Source organism: Coregonus lavaretus, assembly GCF_964263955.1.
Source record: "Coregonus lavaretus genome assembly, chromosome: 3".
NCBI classification, from domain to species: domain Eukaryota; kingdom Metazoa; phylum Chordata; class Actinopteri; order Salmoniformes; family Salmonidae; genus Coregonus; species Coregonus lavaretus.
The window spans coordinates 52,301,506-52,316,824 of NC_139990.1; the positions used below are offsets into that span (position 1 = coordinate 52,301,506).

The following is a 15,319-nucleotide window of genomic DNA, read 5'->3' on the forward strand; positions in this document are numbered from 1 at the left end:
AATGTACAGCGACAGAATTCAGAACATGGGCCGTTCTTACAGTATTCTCCCTGTACAACGTCAGAACCGTAGGATAAATAAGGGGGCATATAAGCAGACAATGAAAGCTTACAATATTCGATGATTACTTTTCTCTAAAACAGGCTATAGGCTACAAGTGCACCACCAAGTCAGAACAGTAGGCTAAGTTTTGAGGGTGAAAGGGACCAAATTATTAGGGTGAGGCACATCGGCTACTAACAGCTTACTACACAACATATACTTAGTATTACATTCTTAGCTACAGTATACATATCTCCCTGGCACATTACATCATTTATGCAGCAGCATACAATACATTTTTGGACACCTTGTTGTGCTGTGCTCACTTGAACGGGAAGGTGGCGCGGCGGTCCTTGTGGGCATATTTAGTCATAGAAATGTGTCATCAAAGCCTGGCATTCTCTGGATTTATGGGAACTCTGAAAAAAACAAGGTTGAATCATGACGTCAGTGATCTTCAAAACGGAGCTCTAGAAAGAGGCCAGAGTTCCCGACTTAGAATTCCGAGTTGGATGACCGTTCAAAACGTATTTTCTCAGTCTGAGCTCGTTGTTTTCTGAGTTCCCAGTTGTCTTGAACTCGGCAGAAGTCATGATGGATTGACAGTATGGCCAATGTATTCAACCTTTTCTGGCCCATGGTGTTAAATATTTATCCTTTTAAGCTTGGAAAAGAGACCTTTAAACCCAGACTTGGACCACATACTCACTCCACTGAATAGCAGGCTAGTGATTGCTTTGCAACGCTTGCAGTTAGCCACTGATTCCTTCTAAACCACTCATTGTTGAATTTGCGATTTCCAACTTGTTGTGTAATGTTTATGTCCAATGGCCGATGAGCACCGATACATTCTATCTATTATTTATCTTCATATGACAAGGATTGAAAACAATTTGCCAGAAGATTGTCGACATGATTCATGATGATGACTGCTTGTCTAGCTTCCTAGCTAAGATTTTGAAAGTATGATGTTGACATGAAGCTGACATCAAAGCTACGGTAGATGTAACGTGATTTGACGTCATTTTATCTGTGGCCAATGACCTTGAGCCTTCTTGGCTGGGCACTTCTAATGTAACTCTATGGCAGCAACCAAGGGGATTTAATTTTTGAGCTCTCCCCATAGATATTGCGGTGATGTAGTGTCCCCATGAGTGACAGAACACTGAGCCAATCACGGCACAACTAGAGAACATTATCAACCCCTACACTCCTTATTTTCCACTGGCTGCCCCACCACCACAGAAAGCACTGAGCTAGGCTGAATCACCTGCATTTTGGAGCTGCCTTACTCAAGAAAGCAAAAAAAAGACCATGTTTGTATGTGGCTTTATTAACTCAATGATTTTTTTTTTTTTTTACATTGTTTGCAAACTGATATGTGACACGTATTAATTCCAAGATAACATGCAAAACAGGCTACAAAAAAAAGCTCAACAGGAGGGGCTCAAAACAGCCCTGAATGACGGGTCGCCACTGCAAATACAAATACAAATACAGAAACCGAGCCGAAAACCACAGAGAGCGAGCAATGCAGATGTAGAGGCACGGTAGAAATGGGGGAGGGAGGGAGAGAGTTTGGGCAGAGAGAGAAAAAATTGGGTATCAACATTTCATTTAGAGTTTGATTGAAGACAAACATTCAGACAAGTTTTATAAATCATATTTTTATTTGGGTTTGTCAATCAGGGTTACATTGTGAAGCATTTTTCACAATCTAAAAGAAAACAACATTATGTTTTGTGATTTTGCCACTGAGACTTAATTCAGACATGACAGGATGGTATTGTCTGTATACTGAAGTTACAATTAACACTGATTGAGGGAAAACCTAATTTAAAAATCACAAGTCATTTATAGAACCAGACTGATTTTTAAAAAAAAGTGAAAGTACTGGAAATCATGAGCATAAAATTGTGATTATGGAGGTTAAGAGTTGATTAGTATGTTTTACTCTTCTTACTGTTTGTACCCCTGCTCTTCTCTCTCTATGGTCTTCTTGATCCAGTCTAAGTAATTCTCCACTTTGGTGTAGTAACCCTTTTTAGAATCCTTTTCCAGTTCACAAAGGGCACCCCAGGACACAATGCCTCTCAGACGATATGGCCCTCTGTTATCGTTGTTCCCTAATCCCAGCATAGGGAGAAAGAATGGACCCCCACTATCCCCCTTGCAGCTATCTTTCCCATCACCACCTGCACAGAACATGTTCTCAGTGAAAAGCATTGGCTTGTTAATATACAATACAGGTGTGTCTTTACACATCCTTTGGGGGTATTTTCCCACAGCTGTGTGAAGCAAGAACTGGCTTTTATCTTTATTCTCTGTCGCACCCCACCCTGAAACAGTGCCTTGTTGACCCTCTTTGAATTCTCCATCAGCCTCAGCCAGGCATATGGGGAGAACATTGGGCCCTAACTTCACCCTGGAAGACATTCTGATGAGAGCTATGTCGTTGTCGTAGTTAGTGCGTTCATCACCAGCTATGCCCTTCATGTAGTCAGGGTGAATGATGATCTTCTCTGTTACCACGACAACCGTGTCAGGATCAGTTTCTTTTGCTTTTGTCCCATCTATGAGCCCTCCGAAAAATGTAATGGTGCTTTCTTCATAGCCATCTACAACATGAGCTGCTGTGATGGCCCACCGGTCACTGATCAGCGATGCTCCTCCTCTTTTAGGATGTTTAGTGAGAAGCTGCCAGGGTATCTCTCCTATCTTCGCCCGATGGCCCCCCGAAATTCTTGCAATGCTGGAAAAATCTGTTTCAGTCTTCCCACACACTAGAAGATAGACAATCCAGATTAGTGTCTGAACAATACAGTGTTACAGCAGTGATAGTGTACTATCATACACCCAGTGTTAGGGAAGCTACTCTGAAAATATAGTTTACCAAGCTACCAATTACTTCTTACTGGAAGAAGTTAAGCTACACTAAAGTTACCCTTAGTTTACTTAACTAAAAATACTTTGAAAAAGTAGTTCACTACATATAAAAAATACTAAGTGGAAAATTATCACATCTAAATGTGAAATGTCATAAACTACAAATTGCAAGAAAAGCTCACTCTGGAGTCATGTTAACAGAATGTGTAATTAAGCCTATTAAAAACAAAAAAAACTGTTTCAAGTGAGAATTAGGCAGGTCTGAAAATGTTTCTGGCTAAAAACGTAGTGAGTATTTCCAGTAGTTAGCTACAGAGCTACATGGTAAAAATAAGTAATTAACTACTGTAAACACTATCAAGATTTGTATTGAGTTAAACTACCACCAAACTATTGCAAAATGTAGTTAAATTTCTAGTTGAACTAAATGTAGTTCATTACTCCACAACACTGCGTACACCTGATAAATGATAGTGAGGCATACCTTCGATGCACTTTGGTAACATTTGTTGGCCGTTGACTGACGTCCACGTACCATTGGCATCACAGATGTACTTCTCTGAAAGAACAGAGGAGAGGTAAGAGCACAGGTAGGGAAGATAGTGACGGCATGTGGAGGGGGCTCAAAGCATGGGGCAGGTGTACTCAAGATACTGTATAGAAATGATCAGGGAAGGAGGGATGGAAGAAAGGGGGAGATTTACATAAAAAGTTAAAGAAAAAACGATAACAGCTGCAGCTGTAGGTGAATAAGACTGTATGGACTTACCGTCTCCCTCCAGTGTGTAGTATTTGGATTCACACTTGAACTGGACCTTGTCACGAAACAGAGTGCTTGGATCCTTGTCAACCAGTTGAAGGGCCTCATCACTAGAAGTCTCTGGTTCTCCACAATTCACAGCTAGAGGTAGCCAGACATACAGAGTAAACCAAAGCTTCTGAAACAAATTGATTTAAAATATAAAATTACTTTATGAAAATGCAACAGTCCTGGGCCTCGTTTCCCAGAGCCTTCGTAGAGTTAAGATCATCGTTAGAACCATCTTAAGATGTATCTTTAGTAGCCAATCTGTTTCTCAGAGCTTTCATTAGTAACGTTGCTCTTAAAAACCATTGTACATCTGCAAGTGATCCAGACCACTTGTAGAGCAGCCAAAGTGCATCGTTAGATGTTTTTTGCACTTCCGAGTCAATTTATTCACAGAATATCTCCGCTACACATAGAATCAAGATGCTTGTTAGGTACTGTATGTACAGTGGGGAGAACAAGTATTTGATACACTGCCGATTTTGCAGGTTTTCCTACTTACAAAGCATGTAGAGGTCTGTCATTTTTATCATAGGTACACTTCAACTGTGAGAGACTGAATCCAAAAATCCAGAAAATCACATTGTATGATTTTTAAGTAATTAATTTGCATTTTATTGCATGACATAAGTATTTGATTCATCAGAAAAGCAGAACTTAATATTTGGTACAGAAAACTTTGTTTGCAATTACAGAGATCATACCTTTCCTGTAGGTCTTGACCAGGTTTGCACACACTGCAGCAGGGATTTTGTCCCACTCCTCCATACAGACCTTCTCCAGATCCTTCAGGTTTTGGGGCTGTCGCTGGGCAATACGGACTTTCAGCTCCCTCCAAAGATGTTCTATTGGGTTCAGGTCTGGAGACTGGCTAGGCCACTCCAGGACCTTGAGATGCTTCTTACGGAGCCACTCCTTAGTTGCCCTGGCTGTGTGTTTCGGGTCGTTGTCATGCTGGAAGACCCAGCCACGACCCATCTTCAATGCTCTTACTGAGGGAAGGAGGTTGTTGGCCAAGATCTCGCGATACATGGCCCCATCCATCCTCCCCTCAATACGATGCAGTCGTCCTGTCCCCTTTGCAGAAAAGCATCCCCAAAGAATGATGTTTCCACCTCCATGCTTCACGGTTGGGATGGTGTTCTTGGGGTTGTACTCATCCTTCTTCTTCCTCCAAACACGGCGAGTGGAGTTTAGACCAAAAAGCTCTATTTTTGTCTCATCAGACCACATGACCTTCTCCCATTCCTCCTCTGGATCATCCAGATGGTCATTGGCAAACTTCAGACGGGCCTGGACATGCGCTGGCTTGAGCAGGGGGACCTTGCGTGCGCTGCAGGATTTTAATCCATGACGGCGTAGTGTGTTACTAATGGTTTTCTTTGAGACTGTGGTCCCAGCTCTCTTCAGGTCATTGACCAGGTCCTGCCGTGTAGTTCTGGGCTGATCCCTCACCTTCCTCATGATCATTGATGCCCCACGAGGTGAGATCTTGCATGGAGCTCCAGACCGAGGGTGATTGACCGTCATCTTGAACTTCTTCCATTTTCTAATAATTGCGCCAACAGTTGTTGCCTTCTCACCAAGCTGCTTGCCTATTGTCCTGTAGCCCATCCCAGCCTTGTGCAGGTCTACAATTTTATCCCTGATGTCCTTACACAGCTCTCTGGTCTTGGCCATTGTGGAGAGGTTGGAATCTGTTTGATTGAGTGTTTGGACAGGTGTCTTTTATACAGGTAACGAGTTCAAACAGGTGCAGTTAATACAGGGTGAGTGGAGGACAGGAGGGCTTCTTAAAGAAAAACTAACAGGTCTGTGAGAGCTGGAATTCTTACTGGGTGGTAGGTGATCAAATACTTATGTTATGCAATAAAATGCAAATTAATTATTTAAAAATCATACAATGTGATTTTCTGGATTTTTGTTTTAGATTCCGTCTCTTACAGTTGAAGTGTACCTATGATAAAAATTACAGACCTCTACATGCTTTGTAAGTAGGAAAACCTGCAAAATCGGCAGTGTATCAAATACTTGTTCTCCCCACTGTAGTTACTTTTGTACCGGTTTCCTCCAGCATCTTCACAAGGTCCTTTGCTGTTGTTCTGGGATTGATTTGTACTTTTCGCACCAAAGTATGTTAATCTCTAGGAGACAGAACGTGTCTCCTTCCTGAGCGGTATGATGGCTGCGTGGTCCCATGGTGTTTATACTTGCGTACCGAACGTGGTACCTTCAGGCGTTTGGAAATTGCTCCCAAGGATGAACCAGAGTTGTGGAGGTCTACAAATTTTTTCTGAGGTCTTGGCTGATTTCTTTTGATTTTCCATGATGTCAAGCAAAGAGGCACCGAGTTTGAAGGTAGGCCTTGAAATACATCCACAGGTACACCTCCAATTGACTCAAATTATGTCAATTATCCTATCAGAAGCTTCTAAAGCCATGACATCATTTTCTGGAATTTTCCAAGCTGTTTAAAGGCACAGTCAACTTAGTGTATGTTAACTTCTGACCCACTGGAATTGTGATACAGTGAATTATAAGTGAAATAATCTGTCTGTAAACAATTGTTGGAAAAATTACTTGTGTCATGCACAAAGTACATGCCCTAACCGACTTGCCAAAACTATAGTTTGTTGACAAGAAATGTGTAGAGTGGTTGAAAAACAAGTTTTAATGACTCCAACCTAAGTGTATGTAAACTTCCGACTTCAACTGTACATATTCAACTTTTGCTATTTTTCTACACCATAACATTTTGAGTTACATCTATTAAGGGTGTTAATGGCTGGCTATATTAATCCTGTGAAATACAATTGTTGAGACAGTCTCGTCTCACTCACGTTCACAGTGGTGTACAGGACTCCACTCGCCTGTCCTCTTGCATGTCGACTCATACTCTTTGTCGCCCTTTGTGAAGAGAGAACACATGTATCTGGTAGTGTACAATCTATTATGTCATGTTTTTGAGAACATTCAAATTTTCCAAATGTTTTTCTACAGTACCAAACCAAGCTCTTGGTTTTAATATGAAAGCTAACTGAACCCTATTACTGCCTCTTGTGAACTTACAGTACTGTAGCCTACTCACTGTGTTCAGAACACTCCTTAGGTCACAGGTCACCGTGACTGTGTCACCTTGGTGATATTCAGGTTGCTGTGGGGCCAACGTAGAGTTGGAGGTCACAATCCCTCGGCAGGTCTTTTCTGCAATTAAACAAGTCCTAAGTCATCACTTTATTTTGATCCATTATACAGTGCCTTCAGAAAGTATTCAACTGCCTTGACTTTTTCCATATTTTGTTGTGTTACAGCCTGATTAAAAAATGTATTAAATTGAGATTTTGTGTCACTAATCTACACACAATATTCCATAATGTCAAAGTGGAATGTTGTTTTTAGAAAATACAAATATATTTTTTTGAATGAAAAGCTGAAATGCCTTGAGTTAATAAGTATTCAACCTCTTTGTTATGGCAAGCCTAAATAAGTTCAGGAGTAAAAATGTGCTTACAAATACACATAATAAGTTGCATGGACTCACTTTGTGTGCAGTAATAGTGGTTAAAATGATTTTTTAATGACTACCCAATCTTTGTACCTCACACATACAATGAAGGTTCCTCAATCGAGTAGTGAATTTCAAGCACATATTCAACAACAATGACCAGGGAGGTTTTCCAATGCCTCGCAAAGAAGAGCACCGATTGGTAGTGTCGTATATGATGAGTGGTGGCAATTATTGCTGTCAACAAAAAGGAGTCTGCTCATACTGAACATTGATCATAAGGTTTATTCAGATCACAAGCTTCAGCAGGGGGTGACAGACTCGCGAGGTCTGGAGAGCAGTGTCCCCCAATTCTAATGGCTGCTCTGGGGTTTATTGTCTAAAACCCTTCTTATATAGACAATACCAAAATAAGGGTTACCCCCTCTTCTGGCCAATCACCAGTCTCCCCTCGGGCGTCACCCTCCAAGCGGCACATTTCAAATAACATCATAAAACATCCCCCCTCTTGCCTGAACAACCAACATTCCATTTCGTCATGAAAAACATTTAGCCCCATCATAATCTTCAATACACTACAGTAGATTTTATGAATTTTTAAAAAGTTGACACGAAAAGTAGACATATCCCTTTAAGCATGGTGAAGTTATTTGGCTTTGGTCAGTCACTACAAAGATACAGCCATCCTTCCTAACTCAGTTGCCAGAGAGGAAGGAAACCGCTCAGGGATTTCACCATGAAGCCAATAGCCATCTTAAAACAGTTACAGAGTTGAATGGCTGTGATAGGAGAAAACTGAGGGTGGATCAACAACATTGTATACAGAACAAAATATAAACGCAACATGTAAAGTGTTGGTCCCATGTTTCATGAGCTGAAATAAAAGATCCCAGAAATTTTCCATATGCAAAAAAAGCTTATTCCTCTCAAATTTGGTGCACAAATTTGAGCATGTCTCCTTTGCCAAGATAATCCATCCACCTGACAGGTGTGGCATATCAAGAAGCTGATTAAAAAGCATGATCATTACACAGGTGCACCTTGTGCTGGGGACAATAAAAGGCCACTCTAAAATGTGCAGATTTGTTACACAACACAATGCCACAAATGTCTCAAGTTTTGAGGGAGTGTGCAATTGGCATGCAGACTGCAGGAATGTCCACCAGAGCTGTTGCCAGAGAATGGAACATTAATTTCTCTACCATAAGCCGCCTCCAATGTCATTTTAGAGAATTTGGTAGTATATCCAACAGGCCTCACAACCGCAGACCACGTGTATGGCATCATGTGGGCGAGCGGTTTGCTGATGTCAATGTTGTGAACAGAGTGCCCCATGGTGGCAGTGGGGTTATGGTATGGGCAGGCATAAGCTACGGACAATGAACAATTGCATTTTATCGATGGCAATTTGAATGTACAGAAATACCGTGATGAGACCCTGAGGCCCATTGTGAGGCCCATTTTTCTTATGGTATCTGTGACCAACATGCATATCTGTATTCCCAGTCATGTGAAATCCATAGGTTAGGGCCTAATGCATTTATTTCAATTGACTGATTTCCTCATATGAACTGTAACTCAGTAAAATCTTTTAAATTGTTGCATGTTGCATTTATATTTTTGTTCAGTGGGGAGAAAAAGTATTTAGTCAGCCACCAATTGTGCAAGTTCTCCCACTTAAAAAGATGAGAGATTTTTTTTCTCAATTTGTCTGTCATAGTTGATGTGTACCTATGATGAAAATTACAGGCCTCTCTCATCTTTTTAAGTGGGAGATCTTGCACAATTGGTGGCTGACTAAATACTTTTCCCCCCCACTGTAGTTACTCCACAATACTAACCTAAACGACAGAGTGAAAAGAAGCAAGTCTGTACAGAATATTTTTTTAAACATGCATCCTGTTTGCAACAGGCACTAAAGTAATACAGCAAAGAAGGTGGCAAAGAAATTAACCTTTTGTCCTGAATACAAAGCGTTAAGTTTGGGGCAAATCAAACACAACACATCACTGAGTACCATTTCATATTTTCAACCATGGTGGCCACTGCATCATGGGTACTCAAATAAAAATACAAATACATTCAAATTTTTCTTCCACTTTGACATTACAGAGTATTTTGTGTAGCTCGATAACAAACTAATTACAATTAAATCCGTTTTAATTTCACTTTGTAACTTTGTAGCTCAGTTGTTAGAGCTTGACGCTTGTAACACCAGGGTAGTGGGTTTGATACCCGGGACCATCCATACGTGAAACATATGCATGACTGTAAGTCACTTAGGATAAAAGTGTTTGCTAAATGGTATATATATATATATAATACATTATTTAATTCAGAAATGTGCTTTTTTTATGTATAAAAGTTGTCCTTTTTCAGTTATCGTGTGCAAGGAAATGAGTAGTTTCCTGACCTTATAGAAACCCTTACTTGTGGTTTTGTAGTGGATAGTGAAGCCGTTGTTGGAGCCCTGTCCGTCGGAGTTGAAGAGAATGCGGGCGCTGTGTGACCCAGTGCGGATGGGGGAGGAGGGAGGCACACGGCCACAGAATGGCCCCCGAGTCCCAGAGGAAGTCTCAACCTGAAAACAACAGAATATGTTGTATGAAGAATGTTGTACCAGGAAAACAGGATATGTACTGTATCAGGAATACTGTAAGTCTACAAGGTGAGTGGGGGACATTGTTGTTGAAGCATATTCAGTGACCTTGAAATGTAGAAGATTGGTTTAATGTCCTCCTATTCGCTGTGAAGGTGACAGCCACTTCCGCTACCAGATGCCTTTTATTACGTTTTTACACTAGACCATTGCGCCATGTTTTTGCGCATTGAAAAAAATTGAAAAACTACAAGGCTGAGGGGGTAGTCACTTCCTGGTTACTTTCACAGCGTATGTCAGGTGCAAATTGTCACGGTCGTTATAAGAAGCGGACCAAGGCGCAGCGTGATAACCGTACATCTTTATTGTACTGAATACCCGATCAAAACAAAACAACAAACGATACGTGAAGTCCTAGGTTATACACCAAAACAAACCTTACGGAACAAGATCCCACAATAAACAGTGCTAAACAGGCTGCCTAAGTATGGTCCCCAATCAGAGACAACAAGCTACAGCTGCCTCTGATTGGGAACCACCCTGGCCAACATAGAAATACACGAACTAGATCAACAACATAGAAAATACAACATAGACACTACACACCCTGGCTCAACATTTAAGAGTCCCCAGAGCCAGGGCGTGACTGTGACCGTGCCACACAAACACAATAGGGTAGGGGCCGGGTGGGCATTCCGCTTCGGAGGCGGATCCGGCTCCGGGCGTGACCACCACTCTCTCTCTACCCCCCCGTAGCGCCCCTGGTCTGGTCTGGCCCCGCTGGCCGGAGCTGGACATCGGTGGAGCGGATTGCTCTGGCTCCGGTGTGGAGCAGCTGACAGGCACGGACCGTGCCGGACTGACGACGCGCACCACTGGCTTGGTGCGGGGAGCAGGAACGGGCCGGACCGGGCTGACGACGTGCACCACTGGCTTGGTGCGGGGAGCAGGAACAGGCCGGACCGGGCTGGCGGCGCGCACCACTGGCTTGGTGCGGGGAGCAGGAACAGGCCGGACCAGGCTGGCGACGCGCACCACTGGCTTGGTGCGGGGAGCAGGAACAGGCCGGACCGGGCTGGCGACGCGCACCACTGGCTTGGTGCGGGGAGCAGGAACAGGCCGGACCGGGCTGGCGACGCGCACCACTGGCTTGGTGCGGGGAGCAGGAACAAGCCGGACCGGGCTGGCGACGCGCACCACTGGCTTGGTGCGGGGAGCAGGAACAAGCCGGACCGGGCTGGCGACGCGCACCACTGGCTTGGTGCGGGGAGCAGGAACAGGCCGGACCGGGCTGGCGACGCGCACCACTGGCTTGGTGCGGGGAGCAGGAACAGGCCGGACCGGGCTGGCGACGCGCACCACTTGCTTGGTGCGGGGAGTAGGAACAGGTCGGACCAGGCTGGCGACGCGCACCACTGGCTTGGTGCGGGGAGCAGGAACAGGCCGGACCGGGCTGGCGACGCGCACCACTGGCTTGGTGCGGGGAGCAGGAACGGGCCGGACTGGGAACACGCACCATTGGCTTGGTGCGGGGAGCCGGAACGGGCCGGGCCGGACTGTGGAGGCGGACTGGAGGTCTGGAGTGGAGAGCTGACACAACCCGTCCTGGCTGAATGCCTATATCCACACAATATGTGTGAGGCATCAGCACAGGACGTACAGGGCTGTGCACTCGTACTGGCGCTACAGCACGTGGCACTGGCGCAGGATATCCGGGACCGAGGAGGGGTACTGGAGGCCACGAGCGTTGAGCCGGCACACTCCGTCCTGGCTGCATGCCCACCTTAGCACGACACGTGCGTGGTGCTAGCACAGGACGTACAGGACTGTGCCGGAACACTCGCGGCACAGTACGTGGCTCCGCATAACACGGAGCCTGCCCAGTCTCACGCTCCCTAGCCTGAGTACGGGGAGTTGGCTCTGCTCTACCTCTAGGCTCCGCCAACCACCCTTTTAGCCCCCCCAAAAAATTATCTTGGGGCTGTCTCTCGGGCTTCCTCCTCGGCCGGTACCCTCTGCGTTGCCGCTGCTCCTCTCTGTAGCGTGCCTCCACAGTCTCCTCCCAAGGACGGCGATCCATTCCGGCCTGAATCTCGTCCCAAGTCCAGGATCCCTTCCCGTCCAGGATCTCCTCCCAAGTCCAGGCTGTCTGTTCCTGGACACGCTGCTTGGTCCTCCTTTGGTGGGATCTTCTGTCACGGTCGTTATAAGAAGCGGACCAAGGCGCAGCGTGATAACCGTACATCTTTATTGTACTGAATACACGATCAAAACAAAACAACAAACGATACATGAAGTCCTAAGTTATACACCAAAACAAACCTTACGGAACAAGATCCCACAATAAACAATGCTAAACAGGCTGCCTAAGTATGGTCCCAATCAGAGACAACAAGCTACAGCTGCCTCTGATTGGGAACCACCCTGGCCAACATAGAAATACACGAACTAGATCAACAACATAGAAAATACAACATCGACACTACACACCCTGGCTCAACATTTAAGAGTCTCCAGAGCCAGGGCGTGACACAAATCTTGTTAGAGGGATTGGTCACCTTCATGGGTGCACAGCATAATGTAGGAATTTCACAGAATTTACACATAGTAATGATGAGAATCAGCTGTTTTTCTTGACCACATGACCTGACTAAGAAAAACTCGGGGCCCTATTTATAGGCTACAGCTACTCACCAAGAGTGTGTCCACACATTGTCCATCAGGCTCCTGCTCCACATCAAACTCCCCAGTGAAGTGTAGGAGCAGCTACAGGTTGTCCTCTACTGACAGGGTGTAGGAGCAGTGGGCATGCTCAGCGTCCGGGCCGGGCCGAGGCGGACTGGATATCACGCCACGCAGCGAGCCGGACAGGTCCTCAGTGCAACTCACTGCGGTAGAGACGTATGATCAATAACATGACCCTCATTGTCATCATCATCACCATCATAGAGGGTATCATGAAGTCGGTAGCTGTACGAGCAACAAGTAGTAACGCCATCACGTCTTTGTCGTTATTACTACAATTGGCATCATCATCATTATACTTCATTCTTCTCTCCTCTGTTCCTTCTGTCTTTCACTTCCTCTTTCCCTGTCCCTGTCCCTTCCCTTCCCGTCTCTCTCTCTCTCTCTCTCTCTCTCTCTCTCTCTCTCTCTCTCTCTCTCTCTCTCTCTCTCTCTCTGTTTCTCCATACCTGTGCAGGTGTGTCTGTCTGTGTCCAGGTGGTAACCAAGGCGACAGGAGCAGAGGTAGCCTCCGATGTAGTTGTGGCAGAACTGGGTACATCCGTTATCTGGGTCGTCCTCACACTCATCAAAGTCTGTTAAAAAGACAACATAGGTCTGACTAAGGTACCAATCAATGGTCACATGAGGTAACGCAACAACAACAACAACAACAACAACCAAAAATAACATTTCATCATAAGAGAAATACATCAATGCTCTATGAAACAATGGTCCCTTTCTCCTCCTCACCTTTCAGTGTGTAAAACCCTCTGAAGCCAGTGTGCCTCTTAGTGTTGGAGTAGTCTGAGCGGAACGAGAGAGAGAGGCAGCCCTCTATGGAGGACAGGAGTGAGGGATTGACAGTAGAATCAAGGTCCTCAAACAACATTTCACCACATTGAATGGCTATCTGCTTTCCATCTGCAAAGATCTAACAAAGGGATGATTTTATCCGATCTTTAACAACACATGGACACCTTAGGATTTCTAATTGTGACATCTAATATCCCTCCCATTCCCACCCCAATAATAGGAATAATAGACGACTTTTTGCTATGTCTCAAAGTATGTTACATTACAGTAAAAGTGTCATCCTTGAGTCAGTGACACCTGACTTTAACCAATGGATTGTTGATGCTATGTATTGGCCAATGAGAGGCATTGACGCTACCAGTCGGCCATAGTGGCACAACAAGAAGTCCTCCATATGAATGAATGGAATTCTACAGTATTTCAAGTACACGTTTCAAGGACAAAATAACATGTATTTAAGTATCCTTCAAGGAAAACTGTATATTTTTATGTTTAGCTCACATAATATCCTTTAACAGTATGCATTAAGGTGTCTGCAATAGAATGAGCATGGCAAAAACAAATGTAGAAATTAATAAATGCATTTCTATAGCTTCCAAAATCATTTTTACAATGGTGGGGGAGTGCCAAGATGGAGGCGCAGTGGCTTCAAAACAGCACCTCCTATCAGTCATATAGTGTATATATAAATCATTGCCTTTAACCCTTTATACTGACCTCCAGGGCGTCGTTCTCGCAGCCGTCACTGTCCTCCATGTCCAGGTGTGTCAGCTTGAGGGCGAGAGTGTGGCCGGGAGGGGCACACCTGCTCCAGTTTATACTAGCATCAGGTGGGTAACCACGGGGATAGCCTGGAGACTCTACCCACCCCGAGAGCATCGACATGGCACAGAGGGGCAGGAGGAACAGACAGAGGCTGGGGGAGAGGGCGAAGACAGAAAAGAGAGAGAGAGAGAGAGAGAGAGAGAGAGAGAGAGAGAGAGAGAGAGAGAGAGAGAGAGAGAGAGAGAGAGAGAGAGAGAGAGAGTCATACAAACAGAAAGAACAAGGGTGAGAAATGCATGAGAATATCAGTTCAGACTTACAGTACATATATTATAATATTAGCCCTTATTAACAAATGCTGAGTTCATTTCACACAATCACATCCATTTAGGAAGAAGAAAATTACACCACATATCCCAAGAAGGAAACTGTAAATCACGATCGTTGCATAAGGCCGTCACTTCAAATGTGTTGCTTGTTTTCTGCCTTTTAATATCACTCAGTGCTGTTTAAATGCAGGCAGATTAACTTACATATTATATTTGTATTTATATTCTGTTTGATAAAAGATAATGAAAAATCATTACATACCTCACTCCTAGCATGGTGAGGAAGTGATCACTTCTGCCTCAGCAAATAAACAAATTCACTGTTTTTCTCTTTTCTTGCTTTCATTTTGACTCTCTCCCTCTAACCCCTCTCACTGGGCACAGACGTCAATTCAACGTCTATTCCACATTGAGAGAACGAGAACTTTACTGTTCATTTCTGATTGTTTATTTCACTTTTGTTTATTATCTTTTCCACTTGCTTTGGCAATGTAAACATGTTTCCCATGCCAAAAAAGCCCTTTGAATTGAATTGAGAGAGAAAGAGAGAGTGCAGAGAGAGAGAGAGAGAGAGAGAGAGAGAGAGAGAGAGAGAGAGAGAGAGAGAGAGCGAGAGAGAGAGAGAGAAGAGAGCGAGAGAGAGAGAGAGAAGAGAGAGAGAGAGAGAGAGAGAGCAAGGGAGGAAGGAAGAGAGAGTCGGGGGTATATATTTCTGTCTTCATCTACATCTCATCGTCTAAACACATCTCTCAGCAGCTCCAGATCAGCAGCATTACAACACTATCAGTACAAAGGTTCAGTAAAGAAATAAAGGGAGAGAGAGTGACGGGAAGGGGTGGAGTGGT

General features: G+C 44.3%; 1 pseudogene across 1 annotated transcript; it reads right to left on the minus strand.

Annotated features, from left to right (window-relative positions):
* Window positions 1-1,722: 1,722 nt before the first annotated feature.
* LOC311127048 (complement C1s subcomponent-like) lies at window positions 1,723-14,766 on the minus strand (annotated as a pseudogene). The gene is made up of 11 exons (XR_014615272.1): window positions 14,737-14,766; window positions 14,098-14,296; window positions 13,318-13,498; window positions 13,035-13,160; window positions 12,535-12,728; window positions 9,672-9,822; window positions 6,825-6,940; window positions 6,577-6,643; window positions 3,698-3,829; window positions 3,413-3,487; window positions 1,723-2,825 (listed from the first exon to the last, which is right to left on the minus strand). The product of XR_014615272.1 is annotated as a complement C1s subcomponent-like (transcript).
* Window positions 14,767-15,319: the final 553 nt, after the last annotated feature.